This window comes from Acanthochromis polyacanthus, chromosome 13 (assembly GCF_021347895.1).
Source record: "Acanthochromis polyacanthus isolate Apoly-LR-REF ecotype Palm Island chromosome 13, KAUST_Apoly_ChrSc, whole genome shotgun sequence".
In the NCBI taxonomy this organism is placed as follows: Eukaryota; Metazoa; Chordata; class Actinopteri; family Pomacentridae; genus Acanthochromis; species Acanthochromis polyacanthus.
The window spans coordinates 39,671,612-39,687,356 of NC_067125.1; the positions used below are offsets into that span (position 1 = coordinate 39,671,612).

The following is a 15,745-nucleotide window of genomic DNA, read 5'->3' on the forward strand; positions in this document are numbered from 1 at the left end:
TCTTTTTGGTCTCCTGAACATTAGTCTGTAAATTCATTCAAATTTCTTTCTCTCCGTTTATCTGCGCTACATAGCAGACAACATGAGGACAGAGACGAAGAAAGATAAGAGTTGAGGTTCTGTTCATAACTTAGGAGTGGTAGAATGACAGGCACAGCTACAGATAAGCCAGACTGCACGCTATAATCCAACGCAGGTCTGTTCAGGCTCCCGGTAGCTTACTTTGGTGTCCTTTTAGAAGTGCATTGTGTGTTTATGGAAATCGCCAGACAAAAACACACATTAACAGCCACCGAGACATTTTTTTTACATTATAGCTAAATGACTGCAAACAACTAACAACCCCTCGCAAAGGCTTCCCACATTACAGATGGACTGAACAAAGTGCTCGGTGTACAATAATAACATAAACAATCAAGTGCAACCTCCGCACACCCACCCAGACTCAGCCACAGCGCTGTTTCTCCGGCATTATGTACATTCGCAGCTGCATTCACGTTATTGATTTTGAAATGTTACAGTTTTTCTCCCGGGGTGAATGCCCCTAGAACTCTCCCACTGTGGCGCTGTGACTGCCTCTGGGCCGAGTCGTGAACGCTCCTCACAACATCCCTGCCAGCGACGGTAAATTTGTCTATAATCCAGACTGATGGAAGCATCTCCGTTGCCGGAGCTCCTCTTCAAAGCCAGAGTCAGAAAGCCATTTTGCTACTAATGCTAATGTGGCCTATGAATCCAGTGCATTGATACCAGAGCTGCTCTTTGAACTGCGGACACTGTTTGTGTGGCTTGGTGAGGACGGCTGAGAAAGGGATTAGATTTTGACTGTGTTTGTGTGGGTCTAAATCCCTAACAGAGCTTGCTGACCTCGGGGCGGATGGAGAGAAATGAGTTCATCCTCAAGATAAACACACACAGACACGCTCTCGAACACGCACAACGAGACACACACACACACACACACACCCACCCTTCTCCTCAGTCTGTCTCTCTCTTTCACACACACGGTTTGGTTGAATAATGGCCCAGTGAGTGGTTCGCCTATGGGGAAAGCTGTCAGTTTAATTGAATCCAGTATTCTCCATTCTCCCTGCCTGCTAATTGATTCTGTCAGGCTCTTCTGCTTGACAAAGAGACTGACATTTTCCCCTGCATGGTTATGACTGTCACAGTGCGAGTGGCTCCATGTGTGTGTGTCTCTGTCCTTGCGTATTATTTACTTGGTGCTACAGAAATTTGTGTGAGAGAGTCTGTCTGTGCATTCTAAGAACATTATTGATTCAAGAGAGGACAGTCCAGTTGGCCAAGTGTGTGTATTTGCAATTCTTCTATAGGCCCCATGCTGTTTACTCATGTCATGTGTGTATATATGAACACAGAGGCACTTGCTGTGACCACCTGTCTGCAGTTTTTGTGCATGTGAAATCCCTTTTAGACAGTTTGTTTGTTGAAAATGAAGCAAAAGAATATTTAAATCACTTTTTCAGACATAATGTTACATACGGACATAATAATAATAATAATAATAATATATGGACATAATTAGTGTCAGTATTTTAAATAATAACATCAAAAAGCTAAAACAAAATAATTACATGCTCAGAATTTGATGACAAAATTAAGATTTAGGGATAAATGTAGGTTTGAATGACCAATGCATGATTTTGGTCAAGTCAGTGTTGCTATGTTGAACAGTTTCAACATGTCTACATGGTTTGATCACCCTAAAAGACCAAAAACAGCAGGATCAAGTAGATTAAATGACCATAATTCCATGTGTGCCAGCCATTTACCTGAACTCGGCTGTAATTGGTGCATTTAGGGAAAGCTTCCAGGCATTTGTTTCTTCAGAGCTTAGCAGTTAATAATTTATAAAGAAATGTTTATGCACTGACTAGATTTTGTTTTGAATGTTAATCTAAATCTCTTAGTAAAAATACTGACTACGATATAATATCATTTCAGAAAGCTGCTTTGTAGTTTCGTAGTTTTTTGGATGGAAATGGCACAGGTCAAAGTATCCAGAGACACTTACTTGAAAATCAGCCTGCATTATAAAAAAAAATATGTTTTCTCTTTTGTTTTCTCTGTCTGTCCTCATGGCCAGGGGAGCATTTTATCCAAGTGTTAACAGCTACCTACATCATTTTTATTCCATTACATGTCAGCAGTTGATGTATTGCATTCACTTCAGTCCAGACACTCCAGGCCCTCTTTGCTGCCCTTTCAAACGGTGTAAGATTGGCAGCGGAGAAAAAACACCAACACCTGAAATGCACGCACACAGCAAACACAAGGTTTTTGACCAAAATGCAACCCGGAAATGTCACTTTGAAAGTTGAAGCAAAACGAGGGGGTTAAAGAGTTACTGAAAATCCTGAAAAGAAATAAAAGCATTGTCTTCATCTCTGTCACAGGGAATTGATAGGTACTTTCTTGTTTAAGAGTCCTCAAATTTTAAAAGACGACCAAACAATAAGGGATAAGTAAATTATGTCTCACGGATGCAAGCCAGGCTGTCCTGGTGTATCAAAGATAGACTGAGGAGGGAATCACTTTATTCTTGAACAAATGCACAGATTCAACTTTTTTTATTTTTTGTATTTTCAACCAATAAATGCAGTCTGCTCACCTCAGTCCCTTGAACTCAGTGGAATCATATTGCTAAAATCAAGCTAACAATTGACGAAAATAAATGACAGCAGAAATGGTAAACTAATACTGTAAAGATGATGAAAAATCAATTGTATTTAAGGTGGACTGAACCCGTAATGGCTGCTACCCATTCTGCTTAATAAATTCAAGATCGCCAGTGTTGACCCGATGCTGCACCTTCATTTGGCCTTCAGCGTGTTATTTTAGAGTGATTGTTGTGTGGATGTTTCTACTTGAGGACAAGGGCACTGGCTTACTGGTGTTCAATGATGTATGATACGATAAAACATAAACTTTATAAAATATTCACTGTATGGTTTATGCCTTCTATATATACAGGAAAGTAAGATAAAAGCATCAGCAAGCTTCATGAAAAGCTTGATGAAGGTTAGTGACTGAAGCACCATATAGGTCATAGGACATATTAAAAAAATAAGTGGCTTGGCTGGCAAGTATTTGTATTTTAATGCTAGCCAGTCTTATTCATGTCGCTGTCTGCCTTGTGCCCTGCTGTCGATTTGTATTCGTTGTTTCGTTTTGTTTTTTTCCTGTCTGTAAGGCTCTCTGTCCTTCTATGTTAGATGGTGGATTTACCCACCTGTTCTTTTATCTTCCTTAAATCTATCCCCTGCATCCCTCGTCTCCCCTCCCTTCATTCATCATCTGATTTTGTGTTGCCGGCAAATCGAGCTCCTCCACCACACACACACACAACATACAGTAGACACAACTAATCTCACAATAATCTCTGCTCAGATTATCTCCCTGTTTGTTGAGGTGATGGAATGGGAGGCAGCGCAGAGAGAGAGAGAGAGAGAGAGAGAGAGAGCGATTAGTGTTAACTTGTCCAGTTCATACCAACATAAGAGCTTTGCAGATTGGTTACCTGTGCTGTGTCAGACTGACAACTTAGCACAGGGTGGAGAAGAGGGAAAGTGTCGTAATTGCTCCATTGCATTGAGTGATTTGTTGTGTTTTAGTGCTTGAGTTGATAGCGAAACATCTATGTCGAAAATTTGCATTGGAGCTTTGCTGTAACTATATAATGATATACAGGTTCACTGTGATAGCAAAATACAGAAATAAATGGAGAAAAAAAAACAACTAGTGTCCAAAGGTTGGGATCATTTGTGCGGAAATAACCCCCAGAAACTCTGTTTAGACTATCTATTGTAAATCCAAACTGGCCTGTCAGAATAGCTTGACATCAATGCCTCAGCATCTTAGCAGAAAGCCTCCAGTCTACGGCTCCAGTCCAAAGACCAGACTATTTTCTGACCACCACATTCATTGAATTATTCTAAATTATTATCACAAACCTGAGAATAAGAAAATGAGCAGAGTCAGTGATCCTTAGACAACTTGTGGGTTTATCATACAGAGATTTATGAGACACATTCATAAAGTGTTGGTGAGTTCCACATCATTAACTACATGCAGAGATTTAAGAAGAAAAGCTGTCAAAAGCAACTGAGGTATAGAATATGTGTATTTTCAGAACTACTGTTCCTCGTTGCCACCATATGCATCACACAACCTTCACTTATCGGTGAGTCAGCTATTGAATCTGAATCTCTCTTCTTGTCGGCTTCTGAATGGTCACATTCTGTATGTCCTGTTTTTTGCAAGTCAGGTTTACATAGAAAGAAAAAGAAAAAAGAAAAAGATATCCGCACAGCCTGTCTTGTGAAGTAGTGTATAGTGGACTGATGCATGCAGAGCTTACAAAAAATTAATCTGATCAAAGCCTTCTTATCAAAACACATGCATCCTTCCATATAATGATTTTTAACCTTCTTGTTATTTACCATCATTACGTTACCATCATTATTAGCATACATATTGTCACTACATATTAGTGAATGCATGCTAAACCTACAGGAACACAGAGGTCAAATGGCCTCAATGGTTAACTGTTTCTCTCGCAGGCCCTGACCCAAGGCGTTGTTAGCATTCAACAAAAATCAATACAATTGCTGGTTGAGATAAAGGCTAGTAAAGTGCAGAGACGAGTACAGGAGCTCTCAGGTTCTGTTGAGGACAAGCTGCACGCTGACATCTAAATGAGCAAACTGAAGCAACGTTAGCAGTTTTGAGCTTTGTCACCAGTCAGGTTGACTGAACCTGATTTAGCTATCGGCAGTGATCTAAATTCAAAGCAGATTTGTCGTAAACTCTGTTAAACTTGAACGTCATTCACTGCAGGCTAATGTTTTCATCTCACTGTCCAACTAGCTAACATCAGGTGTTTTGTGACAGGTGTCATTGTGTGTTTGTATCTGCGCTGGATTTCGACAGATGCCCTCGAAGTAACAATAGAGGATATTTAGGCTGCCAAAATATGTTTGTTTATTTCCTTCAATTTTGCCCGCAAAGCTGGCATCGCCCCTGTTTCAGTATGGGGGTGTGCAGTTTCTTTCTGACGTGTATATTTAGCTGGTATTTCTCTTTAGTACAGCATTTCTTACCTGATTACTCGATTAACCCATGGAATAATCAGTAGAATACTTAAAATAATTAAAATCTGCAGCCCTTTTGCATTCAACACCAATATTAAAATAACATTTATATGGAGCTGCTTATCTGTTTGGGATAAAAAATCTAATTGAAAAGTAGAGTAACATTGCATCAACAAACTTTTATTAAAACTGTGTACCAAATTCTTATGTTGCCGTGTTTTTGATGAGCTTTTGAATCCATATCGATTCTATTTCTGCTCTCTAACCTATACATGTAGGACATTACCAAGACATTTACAAAGCCAAACCTGACTCTGCATATTTGTTTGGAATTAAATCAAAATAATTAAAATATGTAAAATGATCAAATCTACTGATTAATGAGACACATTCATAAAGTGTTGGTGAGTTCCACATCATTAACTACATGTTAATTCACCATGTCAGGGCTTTCCTCTGAGCTATGAGCTGATATTCACCTTCAATATGTATAGTAAACCTCGGGGATGAAATTAAAACACTTAGATTGTTCCACATTTGTGATTGACTGAGCAAATTATTCCGTCAATTCCCAGTTTATCTCAGTTTGCATAATGACAGCAAAATAATTTAGATCTCAACTGAGGAAAAGGCTGTTTACCATAGAACATCCTCATGCCACTGAGAACATATAAAGCTGAAAAATAAATCTTGTTAATTGAAAATTTATTCTGAAATGACAAAAGAAATTTATTGACGTATTATCGTTGAACAATTTTACATAATTCTTGGTTTATTTCTTATTCGGGCCCTTTTGTCATAAGAACACATGTATCTCTATTACTGTCAACATGTTTAGCTTCAGTCAAGCAAATGATAATGTCTTTTAATTCATACTGCCACTACAATTTCCAGCCTGTCCTCAAACGAAAAACGACCACATAGGTCGTCTGTACCCGCCCGTATTACGACCGAGTGTTACGTTTTGACTATGCGACCTCTGGCGGTTGAGTAAATATCGACACTCCGGTGTCACAGGTGAAACGTCACCATGAACAAAAATTTATCTAACACTATCCCTATCCCTAACCATAACCCTAAACCCGTGTTGGGAAAGTGAGGAAAAAGCCGTTTCGCGAGGGAAAAGCAGTTTCTCAAATTAAATCCCATAATGCGTTCCTTTTCCCCGTAGGGGCGCTAATTTAAATACGCTCTCATGAGTCGTATTCCGGTGCACGTTACATATGACCGATGTGGTCGTATGAATTTGAGGACTTGCTGACAATTTCCCTGCACTGTTATCAGGGGTTAGATTTAAAGAGGATTTAGGGTCAGCATGATGAGTTATAGTGTGATGTAATTGAAGCTATATAAATAAAATTGAATTGAACTGAATTGATGTTACAACATAGGCCATTACTTAAGCACTGTATTGATATAAAAGATGACATAATGTCATGATCTATTGTTCTCAAATGTGGGGGTAAGGTCGCAGCATTACGTCAAAGATCATTAGCGTAGAGCAGCAGCAGCTGAAGAGAGATTAGTCCTCATCAAATGTGACATTATCTGCTACTGTCAACAAAAGGGGCAGGAATTGGTCCACTTTTCTGTGTTCAGTACATTTTTTTCCCTTTAGTCTTCAAGGAAATCTTGAAATATTCCAATTGCACTGCAGCTAAGGAGAACTGCAGGAAATGGTTGTTTGAAGTCTGAGGTTTTCAAGCCAGTTCCTGCTATGCTGCCTACAGCTGACCATGAATTCTGATCTCTACATTATGGGAAGACATGTGGAGAGCCGATTTCCCTGCAGAGATCAATAAAGCATCAGCTGCAGAAAGGCTACTGCCACGACTAAGTCTCAAAGATCGGTGAGGGTTGAGTGAAAAGTATATTTGCTCCTATATGGAATGTGTATTATAGCATAAGTCAGTATACAGAGTCAAGAACTTGACACACAATAGAGCAGGAGAAAATCTGTGGTGAAGAAAGTGTTATGCTTCTTCTTACTCAACTTAATGCGCGTTTAACTCAATGTAATGCGCAAAAATATTTTTTTCTAAGGCCATTCCTGAGCAGTGAATTACTTTACTATTCTCACACAAAGGAAATCTCTCTGCCTATATAAACAGAAAATTCTATTTAGATAAATCCTATATGTCTGCATTATGACAAAAGATTCATCTTTTCGAGGACATCCGCTAGCAAAGGGCCTCGGTAAGCAGACTGCAATACTTAAAGTGTTTAACCTGAAAGTTAAGTCTTCACTTGCAGTTATAGACAATAGACAGTTGGGATTACTGCTGACTTTATCTCATACAGGGGATCTTTGACCTCTGACTTGATGAGAGTGAAGGTCCGACATCATTTAGTACTGAATGTTTGTCACAGAGTAACACTGATTTACTGATGAGGTTAAAGGACAGTTCTGTTTTATTTCAATTCAATTTCCCCATTAATCAGGATATTGTGACTCTATCGGTCATGCTAACATCAGGCTCTCACATCCGCTGCAGAGAATCAGTGAGGAGTCCCTGCAGGTTTACAAAAAAACTGAATTATTTTAAAAGTGTTCTCCATCCAGGACACTGATCGAATCACACACAATATATTCATCTACGTGCAAGTTTGTTTGCACGTGCAAGGCTGTGGATAGCTTTCCGTTTACCTTGTGTTCATCCTGGATGGGTATCGTCACACCAAATAAAATGTTTAGTGTCTGCGAGCTTCCAGATTGGAAGAATAAGATGACAAGACACACAATATGCAGTTTTCATCGACTGTCGCTGCACGACAAAGGAAGACTCCAGTTGTGGCTTGTTACTCTGCAAATTGACCCCAACACAAGTATCAAAGCTCTCTGCCTGACAGACTATTGTGTATGTGGTGAACATTTTGAAAGAGACGACTTTGTGCATCGTGTTCTATCAAAACATCCAAATCATTTCCCCCTCAAACGTACAGCTGCTATTTGAGTTCAGAGACCCTGTGAGGCAGAACAGGAGATGCTTCTGAATCCTGTTTGCACATCTTAGCTCAGGTTGCAGTAGATATTGTGTTTACTACTTGCTATGATCACTACAGTAATGGCTAACAGTGACTAGCTATCACCGCTTGCCGTTTCTCTGTGCATGTTGGTGGAACTTCTCAGAATTTCTCTTGACCTTGTGTTTGTTTGTAATGAAAAATAACCGCTTCCATGCAAATATGAATCATTTAGTCAATTCATCTGTTGAAGCAAGCTTGTTCCTCAGGTTACGCTGCCATGTAATCATCTATAATTGCAGCTTTGCACTCAAAGTTAGTGTTCTCTCTATTCTGTTAGTTCAAACCCTTATAATCATTGTGTTTTCTATTTGCATCACTTGTACTTACAGAAAAAGTGATTTAACGTGCAAGTTTAATAGCATAAATGCAAATTCAGTGGTTGTCGCTACATAGCTGGGATTAATCTCATCCTGGGGACATATGATTTTCAATGGCATCAACAGCTTTCACTTTTCACAGCAAAAATGTACTCCTCAGTCAGTATCGCAAAACACTGGACTCCACCAGTTTGTATCAATAAATACGGCCAACTGTCACATTCCTGCAGTCTTCTCCATTATGATCCACATTAGTGCAGGAAACTGCTCAAATTCAGCTTCACACAAGTAAACAAAGTTTACAAACCGTTGTATGAAAATGAATATGCAAGTGATCTGGTCAACCGGCAAGTATCCGAATGGAAGTCCCCATTGCAGTTGGCAATATGGCCGATCCAAGCTGCTAATTTCTTTATTTATGTCAAATGATTCATGTAAAATCAAGTTTTTGGAAAGCTGCAGGGAGCTGCCACAATATACACCGCTCCCATGCTGTTCTGTGCAACTCCTTGTTTCCTCAAATCATCACAATGGAGATGGAGAGTGAAAAGTCAGCCTGTGCCACAGACCAAAATAGCCCTATCAATGGTTAAGAGTAAAGATTATCTTTGCTAAATGTCAGAATACACAGTGACCTAAAATAATCAGTGACAGCACCAGTATGCATTCTCCTACTAGAATGAGGTACAGCCTTTTTTTTTTAAGATCTGACATGATTTCACTTGTAGAACATCAATCAATCAGCTAGATTACTTAGAACACATTTCAAGCACCATTTGTAGAGATAATCTCTGTCCATGTGCTTCAACTGTAAATGCAAAATGTACATGAGCAACAAGAAAGACAGTTCCAGTCCACATTTATCCGACTACTTGCCCTCCATCCCTCATTCACTTTGCATTGTGCATCCCACTAATGACCAGTCCCCTAAGGTCTGTTCCATATTGAGCAGCAAAATGTCATGTTCAACCTCCATCTACCACAGGAGGAGGTAATTTCTTCGATGCATGCACACCTTATTCAAGACATGCTGTATCTGCTGCAGTTTTCACCTAGTGAGGAATAAATAGTACAACTGTATTCCCCTTCTCACTGATGATGTATAATGATGTTTATCACCATTTCTCTCACTTGCTCACTGTTTGCACATCACATTTTAGAGCTCATGGTGCTATTCTCAGCGCGATTTGTTCAGCAGTAAAATAAGGCTGCTGCAACCTTTTCACTGAAAACACTGTAGACACAAGACACAATTACATTCACTCTGATAGTTCAGAGCCGAATTCTGGTATAGCAGAATGACTGATTATTGTGTTAATAGTTAGAATTATTTTTGCAAAGGTGTCTTTTAGCAGAACATACACGTTTTGAATGTCAAATCTACAGTTCAAATGTTCATGCTGAGTGAACAAACCTTATTGCTGTGACACTTGTTAAAATTTTAATGGCAGCCACTTCAGTTGTGGCAGGAGAGTTACCTGGAAGCCACAGTGTTTTCATAATTTAACAACCGAACACAATGGGAAGGAAAATCTGCTTTACTTGGAGGCATATTTTAGACCAGGCATGCTCACTGATTATGTTAAATGCCAGACAATATCAATGGCTGACTTTGTGATACAAGGATTTTTTTCTTTCCTCTTCGATTTTTTTTATATCCAGTGACTGCCGAGCACAACATCAGGAAGCGGAATGTGATACTGTGAGACTTAATGTTCAGATGAAAAGAAAACCCTCCGTGGTCACCGCTTGAAATATACCATTAAAGCTTTGTGGTGGGATTCTATTTCAAAAGGCAAATATGTATTTTTAGGCATGTGTGATCTTTAAGAATCAGGCAGACAGAGTATCATTTTATGCCTCCCTTTTTGCTCTTCATTTCATCTTTGAGGTGTCAACAAGAAAAGCAGCGGTGTACACGTCTTTTTCTGCAGCCGCCGTTCCTTTTGGGGGATCCCGATGAGCTCTCCTGCCAGCTGGAAGCCCCTCCAGCATGCCTCTCCAGCACGTCCTGGGCCTGCCGTGGGCTGTTCTATCAGTCAGCCGTGGCCGAGATACATTCAAAGGGATGCACATGAGGAGTTGGCATCCCTACCAGGTGCCAAACAACATCATCTGGCTCCTTTGAATGCAGAGGAGCAGGCTTAACTCTGAGGCCCTCTGGACTGTCTGGCTCCTCACTGTGTCATGGATACTGAGCTCAGTTAGCGTGAGGATAAACCTCATTTTGGCTGCTCGAAGCCGTAATCGTATTCTGTTGGTCACTACACAAAGCTCTCGACGGAAAGGTGCAGGTCAAAATAAAAGCTGACTGATAAATAAAGATTTATGCCCGAATTGTCTGCCGCCACGCTCCAATACAGCACCTGCATTTATACAGCCGCTTCATCTACCCAGCACATCGTCCTTTGACCCTTTTCTGAAAGGGAACTGGAGCTTGACTCTGATACCGTCTAAAATTCAGCGGCAAAATGCTCCAGTGCACACAGGAAATCACAGTCTGTTAAGCAAAGGGAGAACATCATTTGTGAACAGAAATACCATCATAATGTCACAGAACTGGACACTCAGACTTCAGCTCGGCTTTGATTTCCCCTCCATGCCTGTCTCACACTGTGAAGGAGGGCATAAAGACCAAATGTCTCATCACAGAGTCAGAGATACCGCACACTCCCAACACATCTCGGAAGCCCCTAGCATTCGATAATTGCCTCAACTTTCCTTTTTTTTTTTTTTTGGCAGCTGGCAAGATAAAAACAGGGCACCATTAGTGTCCAGACAAGATAATGTAAATTGGCATTCTGAATGTTAAGTCACAAAAGAAAAGTCGGCATTCTCTGGTCATCAAATCGCAAAGCTAAAAGGTTTTAACATGATGAGAAGGGGGCAAACTGGCATGTATTTTTTTGGTGTAGTCATTTCTGTGGCTTCTCATGTGAACGTAATTGCTTGCGATAAAATGTCACAAATGGGAAAAGCATCGAAGTTTCTCAAACAGAGGCAGTGAACATAAAAGTTTACCCTGCAGCATTCCACTTGTAAAGAGTCAAACTCCATCAGCACAAGTATCCCAGATATGACGATGACTCATAAAAAACATATTTGTAAAAACAGACAAGCTTTCATCCTGACTTAGTAGTTCTAAAAAAAAAAAAAGGTTTAAAATGTTCTAATTCTGTTCATTTTTATGTTGTCAAAAGTGGAACCCTGCACAGTGCTCAGTTGATATCCATTATATGACAAATTAGAGAAACGCCAGACTGTTGGACCTCGTGCATTTCTGGCACTAATGTGGGGGGAAAGTTCTGTTTTTCACATTTAGCCACGTGCCATCTCAGCAAATTAGATTACCTCCAAACATGACTGTAGCCAAAACAAATAAAAAAAGAGGATACACTGGAATAAGGTCAGTGTCGTCCTTATCACAGCTGCTGCGGGTGTTCAGGTGGAGGCAAAAAAAAAAAAAAAAAAAAGGAAATACGGGTTTTCTGAATTATTTTGCGAAGCGTTTCCCCCTGAGAAAACTTCACACTTTAGGTTTCATTTGCAAATGTGTAAAAGTGATGTCAAATCAATCAAACTCCGGGGAGCTGCAAATTTAACCCTTATCTTGCTTATGCAGTCTAATTCTCAGACATGTAAGAGTGGTTGGAGGTGTATGTTAGGTTTTCAGCAAAACTGAGAAAAGGAAAATACGGTGAAGATGAGGTATGAATGAGACAAAAGGAATAACACTGAGTGTGTTCATCTGAGCAGTTTTTCTCCTCTCCATCTCTGTCCTTTAAGTCAGTGAGCACTCTCTTATCTACATTTTCTATTTGGGTTTTTTTTAACAGTTATTGTATCGCTGCTGTTGCTTTGTCTCCATAGTGAGTGAGCATGCATCACAATTGGAAGTCTGTTTTGTTTCAGGGTTTATTGCCAGACTTTCAAATGGGTAATGAGTCAGTCATGGATTGGCAAATGGGTAATCAGCCAATCATAGCTTGTTGCTACAGTCTTGGGATAAGTGAATGAGTGACTTCCTCTGTTGCGTGTCGTAGATAGTGTGTACACATTGGAGGCTATCCACAAAATCTGCTGGGTGGTAATATAGGGGAGTGAAATTCCATTTCTTTCCTTGGTCTAATTTCTGTACACAAGTCTATTGAGATTCTAGCAGTGCTGGAATCATTTAAAAAAAACAACTCAGTCCTAATTATGATGGTCGCGGACCATAACAGGTGGTAAAGATGCACCACATCCTGGCAGCTCCTCACGTCTGTGTATTCATGGTAACCTCCAATCACCTCTACACGGCTAGGCCAGTGGGTGGAACAGAGAGGGAAACAGCCTACAGTCAAGCCACAAAGGTCACCGACTGTGTCTTTACAATGCAAATACATCAAACGCAACAGCAGGACGCAGAGAAAGACACTGATTTATGGTTGGAAAAGTTCACATGGTTCCATTGAACCATTGAAAAGATGCTGCTAGACAGCTGGGAAACTGAGGTGACGACATGAATGAATGTTTGGTCAGACACAAACAGGACATGCAGAGGAAATGGCAGCCTACTTACCTAATTATGAAATCCTATCATCTGTAACTCTGTGAACTCAACACTGGACAGAAAGTCGTTTGCAAAAGAAGGATTCTGTTAATAATTTTTGCGTTGTTTCCATCAACAACGACTTAATCGATAATGCTCCTCTTGTGAGGCCATAAATAAAATGTTAAATTGATTGAAAAGGAGCATATGGAGTGCAAACCGATAGGAAAGCCTCTTCCACTGTACGGATCTATAATTTGGATTGTGTTTTTATCATTCTCTGCTCTTCGTAACTGATCCAGCTCCATATTAGCTATAGGTTCAGTCCAGGGGACAGCTGGAGTTCACAGCCATCAATGCAGCCGCTTCAATTATAGCTGCAATGTACTCATCTAGCTCCTTTGTTTGCACCTTGCCTTGTGCCCCTGCAGAGCATCATGCAATCTCTCCAATTTAAAATAATTTATTTGGAACTACAGTGCACCATATGTGTGGATTTATCCAGCATGAGCTTCAAAATATTTCCCCGTTTTTCCTGCTTTTCCCTCATGTTATGCAGTAATTGCACTGTTTACAATTGAGCAGTGACAATACTACTGTGTTTGTAGTTGCAGATAACATTGATAAGTCGCATCTTCATTTTGTTAATGGCATAAGGATGTGTACAGTTTAATAAAGCAGTACAGGTAAAAGCCAGAAAATTAGAATATTTTCATAAACTTGATTTATTTCCGTAATTGCGAACAAAAGGTATAACTTTTACATTATATGTAATCATTGCACGCAGACTGATGCACTTCAAATGTTTATTTATTTAATTTTGATGATCATAGGTGGCAACAAATGAAAATCCGACATTCCGTGGGTCAGAAAATTAGAATATTACCTGAGGCCAATACAAAAACAGGATTTGTTGAAATGTTGGCCAACTGAAAAGTATGAACGTGAAAAATATGAGCATGTACAGTACTCAATACTTGGTTGGAGCTCCTTTTGCCTCAATGACTGCATTAATGCGGCGTGGCATGGAGTCGATCAGTTTCTGGCACTGCTCAGGTGTTATGAGAGCCCAGGTTGCTTTGATAGTGGCCTTCAGCTCTTCTGCATTTTTGGGTCTGGCATTCTGCATCTTCCTCTTAACAATACCCCACAGATTTTCGATGGGGCTAAGGTCGGGCGAGTTGGCTGGCCAATTGAGTACAGAAATATCATGGTCCTTAAACCAGGCACTGGTAGATTTGGCACTGTGTGCAGGCGCCAAGTCCTGTTGGAACATAAAATCCCCACCTCCATAAAGCAGGTCAGCAGCAGGAAGCATGAAGTGCTCTAAAACTTGCTGGTAGACGGCTGCGTTGACCTTGGATCTCAGGAAACAGAGTGGACCGACACCAGCAGATGACATGGCACCCCAAACCATCACTGATGGTGGAAACTTCACACTAGACTTCAGGCAACGTGGATCCTGTGCCTCTCCTGTCCTCCTCCAGACTCTGGGACCTCGATTTCCAAAGGCAATGCAAAATTTGCTTTCATCAGAAAACATAACTTTGGACCACTCAGCTGCAGTCCAGCTCTTTTTTTCCTTAGCCCAGGTGAGACGCTTTGCGCGCTGTTTCTTGTTCAAAAGAGGCTTGACACGAGGTATGCGGCAGTTGAAACCCATGTCTTTCATGCGTCTCTTGGTGGTGGATTTTGAAGCACTGACTCCTGCAGCAGTCCAGTCCTTGTGAATCTCCCCCACATTTTTGAATGGGTTTTTTTTCCACAATCTTCACCAGGGCGTGGTGATCCCTGTCGCTTGTACACTTTTTCCTACCACAGTTTTTCCTACCCTTTGCCTCTCCATTAATGTGTTTGGACACAGAGCTTTGAGAACAGCCAACCTTTTCAGCAATAACCTTTTGAGTCTTGCCCTCCTTGTGCAATGTGTCAATGGTTGCCTTTTGGACAGCTGTCAAATCTGAAGTCTTCCCCATGTTTGTGTAAGCTTCAGAACTGGACTGAGAGACCATTTAAAGCCCTTTGCAGGTGTTTTGAGTTAATCAGCTGGTTAGTGGGTGGCACCAGGTGTCTTCAAACTTGACCCATTTCACAATATTCTAATTTTCTGACCCACGGAATGTCGGATTTTCATTTGTTGCCACCTATGATCATCAAAATTAAATAAATAAACATTTGAAGTGCATCAGTCTGCGTGCAATGATTACATATAATGTAAAAGTTATACCTTTTGTTCGCAATTACGGAAATAAATCAAGTTTATGAAAATATTCTAATTTTCTGGCTTTTACCTGTATAGCAATGTTGAAAGATGAAAACTGATAGTAACGCTGGTAGCAATGTTAAATTCAGTTGGAACTTGGAATTCTGAGGAAAAGAAGAAGAAGAAGAAAAATAATACAAGCTCATATTTCAGATTCTCTTTCTACAGTGGATATTGCTACTAATTCCATTAAAAAAACACAGCAAAAATCTACAAAGGCAAAGAAACATTCGTCCTTGAGGGCAGCTCTCCAGGTCAGACCATTCACGGAAGAAACTGGTGACCTTCTAAATAAATGCTGAAATACTGAAATATTAACTTGAGTTTTTATCAACTTAGAAACTAATGTCACAATACTAAAATTAGAACTTGTGTATAAAACTTGCATGAAAATCTCAATACGATGCTAAAATAATTACTCTTTTCTTTCTCTCATATTCTCACTGCAGCTTTCATGGTGACTTTATGACCCTGAACCTTAATCATAAGATAA

The 15,745-nt window shown here is 40.1% G+C and overlaps 1 protein-coding gene across 2 annotated transcripts in view; it reads left to right on the forward strand.

Moving 5' to 3' along the window:
- zgc:172282 (leucine-rich repeat and fibronectin type III domain-containing protein 1-like protein) overlaps positions 1–15,745 on the forward strand; it is a 204,995-nt gene that overhangs the window by 146,537 nt on the left and 42,713 nt on the right. The window lies entirely within an intron of this gene.